Here is a 17124-nt window from a genome sequence, read left to right as displayed (position 1 = left end):
GTTACTAAAAGTTATATCAGTGATACATACCTTCATTTCTTCACTGCTGTTATGGTAAAGTCATTTTTATTTATTTCCGCAGCGCAAACATTTCCTCTAGCCTGACAAATGTAGGACAACAAAGACTGATGGCAACTACTTTTAGCAATTATTTACATTTTCAATTGTTCATATTCTAGGTATAAATTATATATATGGAGGTAAAATAACTACATAATAACTAACTACAAAGAGATACTGTATGAAATGAATAAACTCTGATATAAACAGGCACAAACTGACTATAGGTCATGTGGTTGCTCAATCTGTGAGTCTTGTTCTGGGGGAGTATATGAGAGGTGGGGGCCTTTTACATGCCTGTGCCCAGGGGCCCATTGTCTCTTAATCCAAGGTTTTGACTACATGACCACACATGTAGTCAGGCCACCATGTGATTGTATTGTTTGGGGTTGTTTATGTTTCCTTGTAGTCATTTTACATTTCTCTGAAATCTTTTCTTTTTTCTCCTTATTCTCATTTGGCAGTTTTGTACTTTTCAGATCAACTTAACGAGAAGTATTAACTCACACTCCAAACAGGGGCCCTGGCTCGTAGCCCCCCTGACCCTTTAGGCCCTTGGGCCTGTGTCCAGTAAGCCAGTTCACCAATCCTTCCTTGGATTGCTGTGATAACCAGCAGACACAAGATAACCTTGTGTTTACTTGCTGCTTCAGTCAACCTGATGGTACAGGTGTGACCACTGATGAATTAAAGGGAGGGGGGGGGGCTGCTGAGGTAAGATGTGTGTGGGGCCTTGTGTCCAACGCCATTTGATTTGGTCTCTACAGTGTCTTCAAAACACGTCGTCCAGCGTGATGTTTCGTGCAAACACGGCGTTAATAACATATGATCACGTCTTTCTATCAACACAGTACAGGCTGCTGCCCGCTGCCCTGCTCGTGAACGCGCCTCGACGCTCCGTGCGCACGAACAGCCCTGTTTGTTTGTGTTGAGAGACTGGAAATGGCGGAGAGCAGAGACCAAAGCGATAACTTGGATTTGCAAACGCAAGTGCGCCGTCATTGAAACACAGAAACCACCCACAAGTGATTCTCGGAGTTACTTATGCTTCGCTGCTGCCGATGGGAGACAAGTCGGACACGGCGAAAACGGATTTTTGGAACAAGGTTTGGATTTAGCAAGCTAGTTAGCTCTCCAAGCTAACAGTACTAGCAGCCTGGCGTTAGCTAGCTTTAAGTCGTGTGTGATTTTAACCACGCAGGCTTGTTTGTCAACATAGGCTGACATTAAATTGCTGGTTGACACGCAACTTTCACTCTGTTTCCAAACATCCCTCGTTGGGATTATAACATGATCGGCACAGCGGAGCGCAGAAGAATCGATCCAAAGTAGCGGTAACAGTGATTAAAAAGTCAGACATCTGACTGTCCTGGTCGCCAGCAAGCAGCAAGTTAAGCTGGTTAGCTGAGTTTGCTAACTGGATTGTTTTACGCACAGTTTAAGGTGCCGTTTGCGTTGGAATCGATCATCCAGTGTGACAACTTAAGGCAAGACCCCGTTGGCAGGATCCTTATTTACAAGCTCAGCGGACGGCAAAGCAGGTAAGCCAACCGAGAAACACATGACAGCACGCATGTCAACATGTCACCCTGAGGAGCCGTGGTCGAGCTGGGCGCTGCAGCGGAGGCGATGCGCAGGGCCTCCAAACACGCCTGACTCATTGTTGGTTTTTCCACATAACGCTGCTATAATTCACCGCACACCGTTTTCTCTGAGTGGATACAGAACGTGCAGTGCTTACTGGGACATTTTGCTTCTTCTCCACCTGCAAAGAAAGAGATCAGACCCTTCTTATGTAAGAGAGTGTGATCGGCCACAAGGTGCCGCTGCAGCTCATTTCATTTACGCACAACTTGCGTCATAAACGCGAAAACTGAGTTGACATTTGAACCTCTCGCTTTACAGGAAAATGCCTCATGTCCTCTATAAGAACTCATTTATACAACTCATGTAGAGTACCCCAAAACACTGGGAAGTAGGTCAAGAACACAAAGCTGTAATAAAAGAAGATGTTAGCCTTCAATTAACATAATCTGATTAATGTTACAGACAACTGTCACCTTAATTGACGTAATTAGATATTGTAGCTGCAGAGATGAATCAATGTGTCAAGTGGAAGAAAATTTTTATCATCAACTCTTAAGTCAGTTGCATCTTCTCCGATGCGACAGTCTGGCACTTTATTGTCTTTCAGTGAAGTTTGGCAAATGCTTTTGGATTTTTAGTCAGGCAAAGCAAGACATTTAATAATGCCACTTTGTGCTCTAGGAAGCTGTCATTTGTATGGAAGTAACTATTAGATGCAACCCTAGTCAATAGTTTTGGTGCCACAGGCCTAAACTTTTTCAAATTCAATTGAAAGAAACGGCATTGACAGAATTCTGTTCAAGTATTTGTTTGTTGGAGTATAAATACAGCAAATCATGTAAAAAATTATATATCGATCGTCAACAGCTTTAATCAACTGAGGGAGTGACTGAAACAATACCAGTGTCTATGTTTAATGAATTTCTGTTCTATTCATATACAGCAACTTAATGTAAATAAACAAAAAACTACTGATGTGAACATGGACATGAAGCTGTCACAAGTTAGACTTTACACATCATGGTAGTTTGGGTTTTTTCGTAGGCATTGGCTATTTGTCAGTGGCAGTCAACACTTAATACAAAAATAAGTGCTCTGTAGTTATTTATAAATAACATACATGTGTTTGTGTCAAATACAGTAATAACTGTTTAATTATTTGATGCAACTGCTTTGTTTTGCTTGGCAGTGCTGATGCTGATGATACTACTTTATCTATTTGTGTAGTACTGTTGTTGTAGACTTTGTAATGTTCTACGTGAAAGAATTGTAGCTGGGCCTCTCTAGGCTAAGATGTAGCCCAGATCTGGAGTGAAACGTAGGCCCCAGTGACTCAGTTTGTTTAAAGTTCGTACCTCTGCCACAGAGTGGAGTACAACCTGACTGTAAACAATAATACAAAATCAGAATGATCAGAATCCTTGTCATTAGCTTCTTCTTACTTAAAAAAAGATCCCTGATGGGTTTGTGCAGGCTGCTGAGGAAGAAAATTGTTGCTGCTTGATGATTTTAGACTTCTATAACCTTTCAAGAGAATATAATCCTTTCCCTTTAATATTTATTATACTGGAAGCCATTGTGAAATAGCATTCACACTATTAGGTCTACACACATGTTGTTAAGCCTACCTGAGGATGAACCACATTTGAGGCAAATTGTTGGGAGTGGGAGCTCTCCTCCTCCCCTCAGCTAAGCTCTGTGTCTCTGTGGAGAATGAGCAGCCATTTTAGCACTCAGCACTGCTGCAGCCTGCCTGCCACTGTCACAGCGTTCTTCTGCTGGAGCTGTGGTAGGTGTTCATGCAGTTTGTTTTGAAACCCCCAGGACACCTGCAGCCAACCTGTGAAAATGTCACTCTGATGCTTTTTTAAAAAAACCTGGAGTCAGAAATGAACACCCAGCACATTTTAGATGCTGAATGTTGTCTGTGGGGGCAGATGAGTCTGTGAGGGTCACCTGCTCCAGTGGCCTGGCAACTTTTTGGCATGTCTCAGCTTACACAGAGACATTATTTACCTAGTAGTGCTGTCTTGGAACTATAAATCTGTCTTTGGCACCAAAACTTTACAAAATCAGTATCTCTAAATCAGGGTCTTGCATTGTAGTCTTTTAGTCACTCGTACTTTTCTGCATTTGTCTATATTTTGATTTTTGACTTCATCTTACAGAATAAAAATGATACCACTTCTCATTCCTTCTATGAATAATGTCAAACATGTTGGATGATAAATGTGGAAGACTGGTTTGATGGCAATGCTGTATAGAGATTTGTTTACCATCATATGGCTTTAGTTCAGATGGAAATATAACAGTTCTTGGGTGGATTGGAATGAAATTAGCTCTTGATATTCATGGTACCTAGAGGGTTAATCCTATTGACTGAGAGCCATCTAGGGAGTTCTCAGCTATCCTCTGAAATACCTTCTAAAAATATAAATATCTAACTTATACCCGTTAGCTTGGCAGCAAATCTGGGTTTACAAAAAATCTTTGATAAGAGATAAGAGCCCTTAAATTGAGTTGACTAAATAAAATACTGATTCTGCATCAGTATTTGCATTTATGCAGTCGATATAGTGGTGAGGCAAAGAGTAATCTGGAATTCAGTTATGGGCCATCAGTTATGTTGTGCCTAGGTGGTAATGTTATGTAATAGTCCTGTTACAACTACTGTAGTAATCCATATTACTTCAACTAAGTAGAGAGAAGCAATGGTCAATCTTTACTTTAAGACATGAAGAAAGGAAGACCAGGAGTTACATCTGCTGCAGAGGATAGTTTCATTAATTACCAGCCTCAGAAATCAAGATTAGAACCCACATCAGTGCTTCCCAAAGTTCAAGTAACAGACACATCTCAACTTGAGCTGTGCAGAGGAGACTGTGAACCAGACTGTCATGGTCGAATTGCTATAAAGAAAGCATTCCTGAGGGAGAGCAGTAAGAAGAATACAATTGCTTGGGCCAAGAAGCACAAGGAATGGACATTAAACCAGTAGAAATCTGTACTTTGGTCTGATGAGTTCAAATGTGAGATTTTTGGTTCCAACCACCGTGAGATGCAAATAAGATGAACAGATGGTTTCAGCATATTTGTTCCCACCGTGAAGCATGGAGGAAGAGATGTGATGGTGCTTTGCTGGTGACACTGGTGGCGATGTATTTAGAATTCAAGGCACGCTTAACCACAAGATTTCTCAGGGACGCGCCATCTTGTCTGGCTTGCTCTTAGTGGGTCATCATTAGTTTTTCAACAGGTCAGTGACCAAAAACACACCTCCAGGGTATGTAAGCGGAGTAGAATACAACCAAGGCTGAGAGTAATGGAGTGCTGCATCAGATGACCTGGCCTCCACAGTCACCACAACTAAACCCAGTTGTGACAGTTTGGGATGAGTTGCACTGCAGAGTGAAGGAAAAGCAGCCAACAAGTGCTCAGCATATGTGGGAACTCCTTCCAGACAGTTGGAAAAGCATTGATATTTTACTTTTTTTTTTTTTCTTTTTTGCTTATTACATAATTCCATATGTGTCATTTCATTGTTTTCAAGGTGGAAAACAGTGAAAACAAAAAAAATAAATTTTGAAAGAAGTAATTTGACACGTACTGTAAATTTTATCAACCTACACTTGAAGTGTGGATTCTTGTTTGTTTTCTTAAGGATTAAGAAGGAAAATTATCTTTTTGGTGTGGTTTTTCCTAAAACCAGGGTGTGATGTCTCTCTGGTCTAGTTTCAGCATGCAGTGTGGGGGGCCTTAGTTTACATAGACCTGGCAGATCAGTGTTATGACAAATGAAAGCATGTAGATACAATAAACAGTTTTTTTTCCCTGTGAGTTACAGATTATCTTTGATATTATGCAGTGGGACGTGCAGGAGCTCTCGTTTCTGCAAAGCTGAACCAGATCGGCTCTCGGCGTAGCCTGCGTAGCACAGGCTGCTGTTTGCTGTGGTTTGTCCCTCGAATCTGGTGCTCTGAGTCAGTCCTAGGCAGCAACACACACACACACACATACACACACACACACACACACACGCACATGCATATGTATTGTGCCTCATTTGCTATAAGGAAGCAGAATGCACTGAAAAAGAAGACTGACACTGATTCGACTCCTCGTTGCCTTCCTGCAATCAAAGCAATGGCCTACATTCTTCCCTGGAAAGAAAAAAATGACTTGTGCAGCGGACTGTGAAAATCTGTGAAGGTTGGGAGGAAATGGAGGGAAGGAGAAAGGTAACAGTGAAGAATGAGAGAAACAGAAAGAGCATGTACAGGAAGAAACTGATAGGGCAAGTGAGAAAACAGAGCAAGGAGTAACTGTGATGTTGTGAGCGAGTTAACAGTCAAGCCCCAGTGGCCCAGTTTTTCTAAACATGGTCACGCAGGAGTTTTCACTTGACTTTGTGGATTTGAATAGGTGTTTCTGATGAGACATGTGTTTGCCTGAATAATAAATGGCAACAGAGAAAACTTTATTCAGAGGTGCTGTGGTGACTGGATTGAGTGCCTTTGCTCTGGGGACACTGTCAAGGGATGAAGAGGAAGTTTAACAGTTGTGGGTGTCTCACCTTAGAGGTGTAATGAACACACGGTGGTGTAAACACCAAATGTGAAGTGGAGCTTAAAAGTGTCTATATGCCTTGGTTTTAAAGGGTTGGTGGTGAGAGGCTTCCTAGTTTTCATCACAAGGTGCAAGTTGCAGTCTGCAATTAAATCCCTGTCTGTTAATGCTGCACTTTTGCTTTTAACCTGGCATCACATACACTTTTTTTTTGTTGTTTTTGTGGTTTTGCTTTTATTGCTAAATCTGTGGAGCCGATGACCTTAGAACTTAGTATTTAGGAAAGGACAGATCTCGAGTTGAAGCTGATATCAAAGAAGGAAGAATGTGATTTAACCCTGCAATTTGTTACCGTCAGCCAACTTGATTTTCCAAAATGTGTGACTTGTATTTCAGATTCAACAACTTTGATGTGTTCTTTATCTTGTATATGAATTCAGCAAGGAGTCATTATAAAGTGAATATTTCAAAGATGCTGTACAGGTGCTGTCATAAGTCAGACCAGTACATGATTATATTCCTACTTTCCCACTTGACTGAAAGGTACTTCAGTACAGGTGTTTATAACAAAGGTTACCTGTTACCTTACACCAGGGGTGGCCAACCCTGGTCCTCGAGAGCCACTTCCTTACCCACTACTGATTACCTGGATCAGGTGTGTTGAGCCAAATGGAGGCTGGATGGGCAGGGAAAGTTAGAAAACAAGTAGGGCAGGAGTTCTCAAGCACCAGGGTTGGCTACCCCTGCTGTACCTATTGATGATAGGGGGTTGTGTGACTGAAACAGAAGTTGTTCAGTGTGGAAGACAAACAACCAAAGTTGTCTGAACTGGATTATTCTGTGTCACCATTGATGGTCACAGTGAAAATAATTTACACAGCAGCCAAACTGGAAATACAACCGCACACACTAAAAACCTGTTGTAGTGTCTATGTAGTCACAAACATGCTGTTTCATCTCTGTGAACATTAATTTCATTTTCATTTAATATATACTGGCTGCTTAAGGCTGACTCACAGCTGAAGGATTAGAGGAAAATGAGAGGAAATAGAAGTGAGTGCGGGCTAAAGTAAACGCGGTAATAAGCAATATGAAACACTGTCTTCTATCTGTCATCATGAGAAGCTTAAGTGCTAGTGAACAGTACGTGCATGTGCTTTCCCTTTCCCGAGAGTCACAGGAAAAGCAGTCTGACCACAATAGCATGGTTGCAAAGCGGTATACCTGTAGCATCTGTGACGTCTAGACTGTGGCCAATGAGAGAGGGAAGCCGAGCATCAAGAGGAAAGGAAGTGGTCGTGCTGTTCTTGCGTGTTTACAGTAATGTGGTGCAACTAACTCCCATTTGTGGTCCAGGTATCTGGTTGTGTATACTTGTTTTAGTACATGTTTTTGTGCTCATGCGTCACCCATCCATACAAGCACAGCACCCTGTTCTGAAGAAGGCAGAAGGGACAGAACTGTTCTGAATGTTTTGTTTTTTTTTTTTCAGGACGTGCCAGTTGTGTCAGCCAGTTTCTCTGTACTGCCTGAGCTAAGTTAAAACTCTTAAGGGAAAATAACAAATGACTCCTCCTTTAAAATTAGAGTGGCAGACAGCCATTGTCAGAAGGCATGTGTGAGAACACTGCAGGGGTGAATGCTCTTATGATGCTGCAAACTTTTACCAGAAGAAATTTCCATCAACAATTCTGGTGTTTGCTGATTTGCATAGTTATTATTATCCGATAAACATCATAGATCCCTGAGGACCTGTTGGCACATTAGGGACAATAGAGATTCTTTTTAGTCATTTCATGTTTCCCAGATGACGCATCCCAGTGACACGTGTGTTCTTTACAGGATTAACTGTAATAACTTGTAACCCCTCCTCTGGTGCTAATCAGCCAATGTTAATGTGCTATCACTGAGGATAGGGAGCATGGTAATCATGATACCAGCTAAATGTCAGCATTTTAGGATTCATCTTAAAGTACAATTGTGACTGAGTTCATTTTTATGAAGCTGCTAACATGGCTGAAATGTAGTCTTTGATCATTCAGGTTTCACATTTTTCTGCTCATTTCTCCTATCTCTCTCTCTCTTGTATTCCACTGGCACTCCATACTTATATACTGCTTTAAAAAAAAAAAAAAAAACTTCTTCTGTCCCACCTTTTTGTACTTTTTCCCCATTTGACCCACTTTAGTGAGGTGTGGTTATCATCTCAGGTCAGCCTTTTTGGCTATTGAGTGGAGTGGAAACAAACAGGTTTGGTGACAATGCTATTGAGGACAGTGAGTAATTTCTCTACACTAGGAAGTACCTTACTATGTGAAATCAGGTTGAGCCGTGGTATGACTGAGTGCTGTCACATTTGGAAGTTTAAAAATAACGTGTGGCGGTATGTCACGAAGTTGGAATAAACATGTTCTTTGCATCTGCTTTTCAGGCACACAAAACCGTGTGCAAGACAATTCGAAACTTTAATGTTTTGTCAACCACATGCTGCTTTCTCTTGTCTGAACATTAAAGTAAATATTAAAGCACTAGAAAATTGTAATAGGTATTTTTTTTTAATCAGTTTTTTGTTGTTACATGTACCATGCAATGATAAAGTCATAGGCAGATGGATTTGTTTTATTGTTAGTTGAAGACCTAATTGTGTTTTAATGGTTGTGAATGAATATTGGGAACAGTTATGTTTGGGAATATCTGCTTATTTATATGAATGTTTTTTTTGCAAAGGCTATCAGCAAATGCATTTTCCCTCCCTGAGACAGTTAAGGTGCTTCCATACTGTTTACTTTACAGGTGAAAATGAAAGACTCCATGATGTTCCCCTGTCATGTTACCAGCAGTTTCTGCCGTTCTCATTAACTTGCTAGTAAATGATGGCAGATATTAGTATTGTCAAGATACCAAAATTATGACTTTGATATCAATACCCGCCTAAGTGTCTCCATACCACTACTGAAACGATACCATGGGAAAAAACTAAGCCATCAGGAAAAAGTAATGAATTTTAGATGACAGGACATGAAACTTAATAAACGCAAAGCAAAGAAAAAATATTTTGACTGTGTCAATGAAGTGGAGAATATGAAAAGAGGCTGTAAAACAACAGGGGTGAATTATGTTAGTCTCTATGACAGCTATTAAGTTAAATTAGACAGTTGCTCTTAATTTCCTCATCAAACTCTAATGGTGGTGGAAAAAAAGCCCACTTGTCAACTCTTCTGACAACTGAATGTTATCTATCACATTCACTGATTGCTACCAGGGGTGTGTTCAGCAGCTGAAAGGATCAGGGGCTAAGACTTGATTGCACTGGGCTTGTTTTCTCTTTGGTGGGAGATAGGTACGTTGGTTGGGGAGGTTTCACCTACATATATATTAAATGATGTAAGGAAAACTTATCACGTGCAAGCGTGCGCACGTGCGCGCGCACACACACACATGCACAGTTCAGTTCAGTTCAGTCTCCAAATGATTGTTTATGTAAATGTACTTGTCAAGGTAACAAGATCTACTTTGCCTGAGCAATTAGCCTCCCTCTTATCCATGTGCTTAAAGTTTGAATATTTTTTGTAAAATAAGTAAATGTCTGTCCATCTTTCTGTGGCAACAATAATTTGCAAAGGGAGGTGGAAGTGGTTCCACAGGTAAGTGTAACTTTGGGGACAACTTGCATTTAGCAGAAAATTTCCCCTATAGTTTCATCTCAAACAAAAGTTATGTCTGTAATGGTTCCAACTTTGATACTGAAATGCTGCAAATAATATGATTTAGACCAAAGATTTGTCTCCCTCTTGAAAGTTGGTAATAATTATTGCCCAAACTTAGTTTAGTGTTTTTAGAACTCAACACTCAACAAGTAATTAATCTGGCTTTCTTATGGGCATGAATGCTGGCATCGTTTCATTGCCACATAGTGTGTGGGCCTAAATCGTGACTGTATTTTGAGTGCTATGACATATAATGCACTGACTCTCGTTCTCTGCATGAAGTATAATTAGATGCTAATTAAAAAAGACCAGACTTTTGAATTGGGATTCTTTCATTGACCTTCTGGCTGATAACACATGCTTGTATAAGCCAGCTGACCTTTCCACATCTGCATCATTTGTCACGTAGACCTTGTACTTATTTACAAGCAATGATAGATGAGGCATAAAGACTGTCACACTGTTCCAAAACAAGTAATTGTTGGCTGGACTGCTCAAGCTGAGACTGGGGTTGGCCCAAAATTGGTGAAGGACAGATGGAGCTTTCACCGGAACTTTCAGAAATCAAGGACTAGGTGAAATGCAGGCTTTAATAAAACAGTGTGATTGAATAATTTATATTCTCAAAAGAAATTAGACCATTTTAAGTGTATGTATCGGAATAAATTGGTTTCCCTCTTCAGAATGTTTCGCCTTCTCCTTGAACATGATAAATAGAAGTAGATGCATTTTTCTTGCAGTAAAATTGATCCAAAAAACTTCCCTAATCTATCTAAAGACTTGGTACTTTTACCTAAACAAGGGTGGTTCTTAATGTGGACTGGGCTGATACAACTTTTCCATATGCATATTCAGATGTTAGACTACTTATCAAAAATCTTGGCAGCTGTGTTATGAAAGGGACTGAATTAGGAGGAATATTTTATCATTTGGTGGGTTTGGGGTTGACAACTGTTGTTGCTTCAGAAAACATTTCTCACATTCTGTGTAGTTTCCCAAATAACAAACAGATTCTAACATCTAAAATCAGTGCACTTCTTCTTTTTATGTGCAAGTGTGATTCAGCATATTTTTTTAGTTGAGAAGTGAGTCAGCACCCCTTTTGATGTATACTGTCTGCTTCAGCAGCATGGAAACCACTATCACACACATGTCTTATGGCTGCACTTTCTTCACACTGCTGTGGCTCTGCTGTTGCACAGTTCAGCTGTGTGTCATCTGAACAGATGAAAGCTAAGCTGATGGAAAAGTCCATGGAGGATCTCAACCACCCAAGAACTTAGGTCCAGACAGACCAGCTCTTCCAAACGTGTGAGGCGTGATTAGGAGATTTAAGATCTACATGTTACAATGTTTTTAAGTAGGATTTTCATACACACAAGAATGACTTTAAGAACAGTATAAGAAATAAATAATGAGCTCCTTGACTTTGAGTCTGGTTTGAAAATGATACACTTTATGAAGTGGTCAAATGTGGATGCGTGCATCTGCTGCACTTTACAGGTGTCTCCCATCTTCACGTGGCTTGTTGGCGAACTTGTATTGAATAATCCTTTTTGTCAATGAGTGGGACAGACGGGAAAATAAAGCCTCTGGGTGCTGATGTGCATTTTCAGTTTGTGTTTGTTGACGAGGTGTTATTATTACAAGAGCGAAAACCGCGGAAGTTGATGGAACAGCGTGTAGATTTCGCTGTGTTTAGTCTGTCCCTACCTGCTGGGTAGCTAACTAGCCAGCTGTGTGTGGATATCAGACGGATGTCCTGTCAAGAAACACAAACATCAGGAGCACATGAATCATTGTGCAGACCTGTCTGCTCTTTGTGTGCTGAAACTGATTAAGTGGATATCTGTGCTCTTAGTTGAAGCATCTAGCATTGACAGTGTATATCTGTATGAGACAGTGAACAATCCAGCAGGTGTTTTATTATTCTTCAGCTTTTTTAAACTGGTTTGTTTCAGTTTGTTCAGTGTGAGGATTTGCTGCATTTATCCATTTATCATGTGCTACACGTGAGCAGCCAGCCACCACAGTCAGCAAATGATAACTCTGGTACAGTCTTTAATTATAATCTATTGTTCCCTTTTCCACATCTTGTAAATACGGTGAGCAGGGACAGATTTTACTGTCACTTTTACAGATAACTTTGACTTCTGAAAGTGTAGCATCACTTAATCTGCAACATTTTAAGAGGGATGTTCACTTTATCAAAAAGAGAAGTTTTCTTGTATGTGTGTCATGTGATAATTGTTAACTTCCATGATGATATCTTGCTATTGCAGCATAATGTGTGAGGGATTGGGGGAAAAAGCAGCATCATGAAATACAGTGTTCTGTTAATCTTACCTTGTCTCCCCATTCTGTTTTCCCAGTCAGAGGCCAACCGGCTTCCCCCCCTGCACCTGGGATGGTGCCATCTGACAGAGTGGCCGTGGAGCCATAACCCCACCACCACCCCTCCATCATCTTGATTCTAAGCTGTTTGCCTACCACTGATCTCACCTCCAAACTCCCCTTCCTCCCTTTATCTTTGCTCTGAGCCCTGGACAAGGCCAGTACAGCAACCACATGACTCACCCGCTGGAGCCCTAGATCAAGTAAGTAGACTATGGCTGTTCAGAGTTGTGTACTAAACCACAGGTAGGCAGCTCACAGCCTGTTGTGTGTTTTGGATTCTTGTCTTGTAGAAACTATAGGATAACATTGTCAGGTTACTCGAGTTTCAGTCCAACTGTCTATTCAGTTTATCCTGCTCAGACAAAGGGGTAGTATTTTTCCTTGGGAAATAGTTTTACCACTAAAGTTAATGGTGAATAATTTTCTGTTCAGTTGTTAGGAGCTAGCCCTAGATTATTAAAGACTGTGCACAGGCTTTTATAATATCTATCCATATCACTGTGCTTTTCCTACATTTTGTTGTATTAAAGACATAATTTAAGGGGTTTTTTCCCTCTTATTCTTTGCGAATATTACTGTACTGGATAATCTGTACACGAAACAGAATGCAGAATTGGCTGGATTTCAAAGATGCCAGTCTGTCTCCACACAGGTTTAATAACCTGTCAATTTTATTTTAAAGAGGACCTATTAATTCAAGCCAAATAAATAGTTCAGAGAGAGAGAGAGCGAAGAAAGATAATACCTCTCTCTCACTGGCCTTTCTGCATTATGCCCCTGTGCTGTGTGAGACTTAGGGCCCCACACCAGCTACATCGCTCCGAACATCCCAGCATGTCTGAATAGGCCTCCCATAGCGTCTTACGAGTTGAAACAAGGACACACACCCACAATCCAAATTACACAGCCACCAGTGGAGTTTAAAAATGATGAATATTCATGTGGAATTATCAGTCTGGCAGTGAATGTGCTAGAGATGGCAAATACTCTGTGAAAAGTGAGGTGAGCAGAGACACACACAGGCACTGAGAAAGGCAGATATGCAGATCAGCATGTCTAAATTGATGACATCACGCGGTGCATTATGCTACTCTTATGTTTAGGTATTTGTTTGCCATTGTTTGTAGGATTTCAAATGGGTCAGGTAATGTTCAGTTTTACATTTTGGTTTATGTATTGCCAGATTTGTGAGACCTCACTTGTCTTCTCCTCTTGTTACACAAATGAGGACAGCGACTATGGGCTGCCGTCCACTGGCTGTGACTTTCTTCTGCACTCTGATTTACACTATGCATTCCTTATACTGAAGAGTCCAACTGTAGTAGTGTCTGTGGAAATGTGTGCAGTCCATGGTAATTTCTTACTCTTGGTAAACATCCTGGATCTGGGTGTACACAGATGGTGGGAAACAATGGAGTGGAACTTAACAGGGTATTCAGTTTGAGAAGCAGGGACTCTTAAAGGACCACACCATTTGTTTTGGATGTTTAACACCAGTTACTCTAAATCTTATATACATTACCTCAGAGTATTTTTCATAACAGACCATCCTGTTTTAAGGTTTTCCATCCTGTGATTGTTTTCCATTAATTTCACTGTATTAAAATCTTCTAAAATCTTGTGAGAGAGAGGTAATAGTCCTAGTGGATCGTTTTTAGAGAACAAGCAGTTAATTAGTTCATAGAAGATTTGTTGGCAACAAATTTAACAATCAGTTCTTAAGAAAAAAATCCAAAAAATATTTGAAAATATGTTTTGGAAGAAAAAAAATTGAAGCAAAAATCAGGGAAATTGTAATTGGCATTCTGTTTTTTTTCATTTGTACATTTTTAAATGGCTGATAATTTACCAAGCTGCAGCAATTAATTGATTAAATACATAATTAGTCAATTATATGCAAAATACCCAGGAAACCATTTCCAACCACTCATTTATTAATTCACTTAACACTTTTATTTTTGTAATTGTACACTCACTGCAACAACATATGTTTGAGGTGGAGCAGATGTTGAACAAATAGTGATTGAATAAAGCTGACATGAGTAATACACTGTAAATAGATGTATTTGCAAATGACTTGCTATATGTATTCAGAAACATTACAGACGCTTTATAATCAGGCAGTATTTTGATTTTTTAAAAAATGCTTAAAGAAGTATAGCCACTATGGACATTTAGGTATCTGGAGAAACATTTAGTGACTTTTAGTGATGGATGTGTTTTGGTGCCTGCCTGTGATAGGTTATCAATAAAAGACTAATAGCTTAATCAGTCTGCTCATTGATTAAATTATGAGTAAACTGACCCCAAATATGACCTTCAGTAGAAACCACATGCAGAGCAGACAAATTCCTGCAACAGAAAAAAAATATCTCAAGCTTGATGTACCTTCATAGCCAGACATGACGGCTGCTCAGTACAGTGTGCTATTAGACTGAGGAGCTGCACTAACAAAAATGGATATTCACCAAGGGCGTACAAAATGTCACCCCTCCATATGTTTCATACCAGATAGGAATGTAATGCAGGAGTGAGCGGGTGCACTGTAGCCCTGTCTGACTCGAGCTGTATACATTCTCTTGTCCTATATTCAAAAGGGAGGGCCTTAGCAACAGTGACTGAGCAGCTTCTCATGGGCTATACCAAGTTTGTGGAGCAGGAAGGGGTGGTAACTGTGTGCATGTATGGTCTGATGATGATGATGATGATGATGAATCATTCATTTGGTTCAGATTAGGAATTGAATTCACGTGTTAACCTTTGCTGTTATAATCTTAATTTATCCAGTGGTAACTCCAAACTCCAGGGTTCATTAAAGATCTTGGATAAATTGTCTGAGAAGGTTTTTTTTTTTTTGTATAGTGTGAATGTACATTAGTACCTAGAAGGGTCACCCTGAGCATTGACGTAGCCATTAAGGAACCTCATAGATTTATATCACCACTCATCTGATTCACATTTACACAAGGAGGCCCAATAAGATCTGCGGTTCAGAAGATAGTTTCACCAAAGGCTGAAACTAACGATTATTTTCATTAGCGATTAATGTACTGATTCCTTTCTCGATTGGTTATTTTGCATAGGAAATCTGAAAAAATTGCAAAAAATGCAAATCATAATTTTCTACATCTTAAAAGTAACTATCATCGGACAATATTAGATTTTACATGTTTATTGATATTTATGTGAGACTTGCATTTATAGTGTTATTTATAGTACATTTGTGGAAACCTGTGAAATATTTGGTATAAACTAAGGCCACTTATCAGGAGGCCCAATGTTTTTGTTGTCGTTGTTGTCCCATCCCTTTTTCCTCCCTCATTCACTCTATCCTCTTTCTCCCTCTTTCCTGATAATCCACATTGTTCACTCCCCACTTTCTGCCTGGTGGTCTCCTCCTCACCACGACCGCCCCATGCTGCTGCTGTTTGTGTGTGTGTGTGTGTGTGTGTGTGTGTGTGTGTGTGTGTGTGTGTGTGTGTGTGTGTGTGTGTGTGTGTGTGTGTGTGTGTGTGTGTGTGTGTGTGTGAGTGAGTGATCAGTATTCTATCAAGAATGATAAACAAAAGGAGGCAAAAGCTTTGAGAGAAAAAAAGGCAGAAGGTGGAGGAGGATGACTTGCTCTACAGGTGTGTGAATTAGACCGTCAGTTGTTTTTCTCCTGCATATTCCTTTTCTATTTTTTGCTCTCTGCCAGTGTACATGTGAAAGTATGACTGAGGCTGTGCTAACACTGCACAACAGTTTTTAAATATGATTGTTTCAGTCGCATTAACACAAATTGGACAGACTGTGAAAGCTGTCATCCGTCTTTTGAATACCTTTTGGCTCAGTTAAGTGCACCACTTTTGTGGAGATTGTTCATTCATATTACCTGGTTCATTCTCTGTTAGATTGTTCAGTGGAAGTTACATGAGTTTTCTGTAGGAAGTTCCTAATTTTGTGGTTGTGTGGTTGAGGAACATTCAAACATGTCTCTTTCCTGGCCAGTGGATTCAGATGTTACCTGAGCTCTTGAGCTATGAAGTAACTTTCATAATCAAAATAACTGACTGAACAATTTGGCTGCCGTTTAAAGCAGTAGTAATAGTGGTAGTAGTAGTAATTGTACTTAACATGCCACAGCAACATTTGGCCGGTAAGATTCCAGTCCAGTTGATAGATTTGTTTGTTTATATGTGCGCTGCTGAGTAATTGTTCATGCATATGTGAAAGTTCACACTTTACTGGGTGCAAACTGTGTAATAACACACAATATTAATATTTTTAAAAATCCATTTAAGAAATATAGTGGATATATAGGCTACCCGTCTGCAGTGCACATTTATTAATCATAACTGTTCAATGTAAACAGCCTGGTGTAAAAAAGAACAAGCTGAACTTCAGTTGATTTAAAAAAAACCTGAATTGCCTGAGGTTATATCATCATGCTCAGCTTGTTTATTACAAGTAACAGGTCTAAGTTGCTCATATGATTACTGACATTGTGTACATGCTGCCAGCTTCTGTTTGTTAATACATGTAGGACAATAAAATGTTGAAAAAGACACTTGAGGAAAAAGACTCTCTCTCTCATTCTGACCACATTATATCCATATTCTCCTTTTTACCAAATCAGAACTACTTTACAACTTTACAACAAGCATCAAGTTTTTGTTTGTTTTACTTTATTGTCAGCTCTTCCTGACAGGGTTTCACAGTAAGGGCCCACTGCAGCCTTCACATTAAAAACATATTTATGTTTTACATTTGTATTTATTACATGTGAAGCACATTAAGGGAACCTTGAAATAGTTAAGAGAATATT

General features: G+C 39.9%; 1 protein-coding gene across 2 annotated transcripts in view; it reads left to right on the top strand.

Annotated features, from left to right (window-relative positions):
* The first annotated feature begins 814 nt into the window (after positions 1–814).
* ncoa1 (nuclear receptor coactivator 1) overlaps positions 815–17124 on the top strand; it is a 38628-nt gene continuing 22318 nt past the window's right edge. The window contains exons 1-3 of one of the 2 annotated variants that reach the window (XM_026319424.1): positions 815–1166; positions 1498–1601; positions 12293–12517. The gene's annotated coding sequence lies outside the window, so the exon portion shown is untranslated. Of the gene's footprint in view, positions 1602–12292; positions 12518–17124 lie in introns of both variants that reach the window. The other variant, XM_026319423.1, reaches the window with a different exon arrangement.

The sequence above is a fragment of the Mastacembelus armatus genome, chromosome 24 (assembly GCF_900324485.2).
Source record: "Mastacembelus armatus chromosome 24, fMasArm1.2, whole genome shotgun sequence".
Classification (NCBI taxonomy): Eukaryota; Metazoa; Chordata; class Actinopteri; order Synbranchiformes; family Mastacembelidae; genus Mastacembelus; species Mastacembelus armatus.
Note: the sequence above shows the minus strand (reverse complement) of the source record. Positions and strands in the feature narration are given on the sequence as shown.